The following is a 4,579-nucleotide window of genomic DNA, read 5'->3' as shown; positions in this document are numbered from 1 at the left end:
GGCCTCAGGGTAAAACGTTCTCTGATCTTCTGCCCAGTCACACCATCTTTATCCTGCTTCCACACATACACAGCTTTGTGTATCCTCTCTCCAAATGGAAAATTCTTTTGGCCCACCTCATGCTTGACATCCGTGCAGATCTTATGGGCATGGGTTCTCCCTACTATAATAGTTCCCTTTCTACCTTTGCAGTTATCCCTTATGAAGGAATGTCTCTCCTTACTAAGTTCGATTGGTTTTTTATTTTCCTTTTTTTGTGTGTGGAGACGAATTTTTGAGTCAGCACGATAGTTTGCTTCTCATTATTTCCCCAACACATATAATGTCATGTAATGGGGGTGACATCTCCTCACCTTCGCTAGAATGTCTTGGTTAGAAGCAAGTCACAGGCCCTACCTAACCTTAAGGATAGGAGTACACAAAAGCACCATTACCAGGAGATGGGGGTCATAGGAATGCCATGAGACTCTGACTGCCATAGTCCACCCCAATGTCTCATGTTCCTACTTTTTCATTTACCCTCTCCCCAGATCCCAAAACATCTTATCCCACTACAGCATCAGCTCAAAATCCAAGCCTCATCATCTAAATCCCTAAGTCTAGCTGCAGATGACGAGGCTCTTGGGAGGAAGTTTATTAAGCATACCAGTTGGGCAGAGTAAATCTCTATTTGTGGACCTATGAAGCAAGGAGCTAGGTCGTCTGTCCTCACACATCCCATGTACAATGGCAGGATAGGAAAAGGATCACATCTGTAGACACTGTTGTTCAGAAACAGGCAAATGGGAAGTACAAGAGTCAGTGGATAGTAGCACTTCTGAAATACCACTGAGCAACTATTGTCAGTTCCTTGATTAGATTTCAAAGCCTCAGCATAATTCCCCAGGCTCTCACCTCCATCTTGGGGTTCTTGTATCCATCCTCTGAGTCATCCTTCTTTTTTATTTTTTAAGGAATCTCTACCCCCAACACGGGGCTCTAACTCATGACCCTGAGGATCAAGAGTCATATACTCTACTGACTGAACCAGCCAGGTGCCCCTCACCTTTCCTTTTTTTTTTTCTTTATGGAAGATAGCATTTGTATTTGGAGTTAACCATGATCAAATGCACAGAGGCAGGTACTTGTAACACCTACCTTGCCTCTCCCAGTGGAAACTTGATTTCTAGTTTATCCAGGATTCAAGAGTAACTGTGAAGAGCACTCCTACATCCTATGCTTTAGTCGCTCAACACTGAGACAGACACAGCATCTGAAGGTCTCCCACAGCCTTGCCTCACCCACCACATAGCTAAGCCTCAACTTCCTTTCCACTGAAAAGCTGCTTTCCCAAGTGTCCAAACGGACACTTGCCTGCTCTCACCTGGACTTGCAACTTCCCATCGTCTTCTAGGACTCTGATACCTCATAGCTTCCAGCCGGCCGGAGACACAAAGTCCCGAGCGACCTCAGGGCTACCTAATTTAAGTTTTAATTTCCCCTGCATTCTTGGATACGTTAAGCAAATTCACATATGCATCCTTTAATTTTACAGAGTGACAGACTGAAAGTATTAGGAAAGCCACAAGTCAACTATCTCTGAAGCCCAACAACTTTCCAAAGAAACACCTACTCAGTGCAGTGATAGCCTGTTCCAGATCATAAAATAAGAGGGAAGAGTATCTCTTACTCTTAAACCTGACACACAGCAATAAAAGAGTTCTGGTCCAAGAAGGCACTGTATGAAGACCCTGAACTCACCTCCTCCATGGAGATACCAAAGCTACACCTATTTATAGCAGAACGAAGGGCTGACTGAACAGCTTCTGCACAACAAAAGACAGACCATGAAAAGACTGGCAAGAAAGATGAAAAGACGGTAGTCTATTCTCTGTGTGTGTGTGGTGAAGGGAAGGGGCACTGTAGTGGGGAGGGGAGGGACACCATGAAACTACAGTATTATGTAGTATCTGGATGTGGAGAAGGGAAGGGAGAAGATACTGTTTGTGTGATTGGGAGGGAGGTAAGGAAAGTTTGTGGCTGGGGGAGAAGGGACAGTGGACTGTGGGTGAGCAGAAAAAGAAGGGAAGGGACAGTGTAGTGTGTGTGCAGAAGGAAAGGGGAGAGAAAGGAATAAACAGTTTGGAAGGGGCAGTGTAGTTCAGGTGAGTAAAGAACAGAAGGGAAAAATGGGAAAGTAGAGTAGTGTGTGGAAGAGGGAAGGGAAGGCAAGCAAGAGTATAGCATGTCTGCATGGAGAAAAAAAGGAGGAGGTAGAACACGAGAGGGAAGGAATAGTGTAGTGTGTGGAGAAGGACTGGCATAGTGTCATGTGTATATGGGGACAGGAAAACTAGGGAAAGTGTGGCATCGTGTGTGTTTGGAGAATGGAAGGGAAAGGAAGCAATGGTGCCGTGGGGGGGGGGGGGGGAGATAAGATGAGCGAGAGGATAGTGTGTGTGTAGGAAAAAAGGAAGGTAAAGGAGGGGATAATGTACCGTGTGGACATGGGAAAAGAGGCAAGGGACAGTGTGGAAGAGGGAAGGGACAAATGGGAAAGGATTGTGGTATGTGTGTGAGAGAGAAGGATGGAAGAGTAAAAAAAGGGAAGGAAGGGATGGAACAGGGTAGTGTGGGTGAAGAGGGAAAGGAAGGATTCTACTAGATTCTACTGTGTATGTGTCGAGATGGGAAGAGAATAAAAAGGAAAGTGTAATGTGTGTAAGTAGAGGAAGGAAGGAGGGGAGGAAGTCTGTGGCGAGAAGGGAAGGGGCAGTGCGTGCATGCTGTGTGTGCAGTAAGGGAAGAAAGGGGAGCGTGTACCGTGGGTAAAGTAAGGGTAGGAATACTGTAGTGGTGTGTGTGTGTAGGGAAGGGACATACATACCATACGTGTAGGAGGGGAGAGTGCATGTGTGTGTGCATGTGCATGCACGCCGAAGGGATGGGAATGGAAGGCGGGAGAAGGGAAAGGAGTGTGTAGTGGTGTCTGTGTGGGGCGAAGGGAATCCTGAGACTGGTCTTCAACCACAAACTAAAAAAACTAAAGAAACCAGCCAACCCTTGCTAAAAGTCCCCTTTGCTCTCTCTCCCTCACTTCTGAAAGCCTTGTCAGATTGGTATGGGAAGGAACTGTGGACATTCCTCAAACCTCCAGGACTTTAGTCTTTCTGGTCTCCCCGTGGGCTCTCGCGCCCCACAGGATCTCAGAGCATGGAGGCTCTCTGTCTGGCACCTGGTGGTACTCGGGGTACTTTTCCTGCACCAAATCTCTGGTCATGAGCTTCCTGGGCTCCCACAGATGAAATGCTTCCTCCCGGCCTGCATCGCCATTATATTCAGGAATTCTGAGATCTCCTCAGCGGAGCAGTTGCCCTTCATGAAGGTCACACCCAGGAGAGTCATCTGGAGCCCAGTCTCGGGCAATTGCTGCCACCATTCAAGCTGCCATCGCTAGTGATGTCCAGTTTGCTGGTAAGGCCATAGAAATGCTCGGTAGAGTACACTTCTTTGAAGTTAAGGCAAAAGACTAGCACCCAAGTGTTCAGAGGCATTCCAGAAGGTCACAAGGAAGAGCTCCTTGTACTCTTTTCAGCATGTCTGCCTTCGTAACGAGTGTTCATTTTATATTTGAGCAAAAAGAACTGTACCAACAAAGTTACCTTCTTGATGAGAAAGTCTCAGCATCAGCATGAATATCTACCAGTTACGTGTGTCTGTGTATGCGTGCATATCTATCTACAAAAGTTTGCTGGGAAAAAAAAAAAAACTAGCCTTACTAAGTGTGATTTACTGTGATGTTTGCTAATTCTCACCCATACACTATATTAAAATAATAATAAAGGCCGTACTTACTCTGAGGAGGTTTCGGATGTGCTGTCCTTATGCGAACCCATGGATACGGACAGCCGTGGTCTCTGGCGCCCTCTGAGAGTCACACAATGAAGCAGTAGAAACTGTTTGTCCCAAGACACACTGGGAAGATAGATACAGGGGCAGAATTTTAAAATTCTTCCTCCACTGATGATGTCCTATGCATTTATTGCAGGCTACACAACCACCCCAACTTTACGGCACACAGCTCACCTCCACCACATGCTGGGGGGAAAATACTTACCAATCACCTATCTGATCTAAGATTTGTGTTTTGTTTTCTTTGGCATATAGCTAAAGACACTTTTATCACATGCATATCATTCCCCACCCCCCAAAAGAGTTCTCTATATTTAACAGCAAGAAACAATCTAATTAGAAAATGAGCATAAGGCTTGAACACACAGTTCACCAGAAAGGACATATGGATAGTAAATAAGGAGATGACAAAATATTCACATCATTATCCATTAGTATAATGTAATTTTAAGCCACAACAACATACTGCTACTTCTTACTTACCTACTAGGATAGGTAAAGTAGAAATTACTGAAAATAGCAAGTGCTGATGTGGGTATTGAACAAGTAGATCTGACATTCATTGATGGTGAGAGTGTAACATGGTCCAGGATCTCTGGAAATCAACTTGCTTGTTTCTTACAAAATTAAACATATGACAGAACAAGCCCCTTCTGAAAATTTACCCTAGAGAAATGAAAATAGATGT

Source organism: Mirounga leonina, unplaced genomic scaffold, assembly GCF_011800145.1.
Source record: "Mirounga leonina isolate KUSES-001 unplaced genomic scaffold, KU_Mleo_1.0 Mir_101595, whole genome shotgun sequence".
Lineage (NCBI taxonomy): Eukaryota > Metazoa > Chordata > Mammalia > Carnivora > Phocidae > Mirounga > Mirounga leonina.
The sequence above is the reverse complement of the archived record's forward strand: the minus strand, read 5'-3'. Positions refer to the sequence as shown.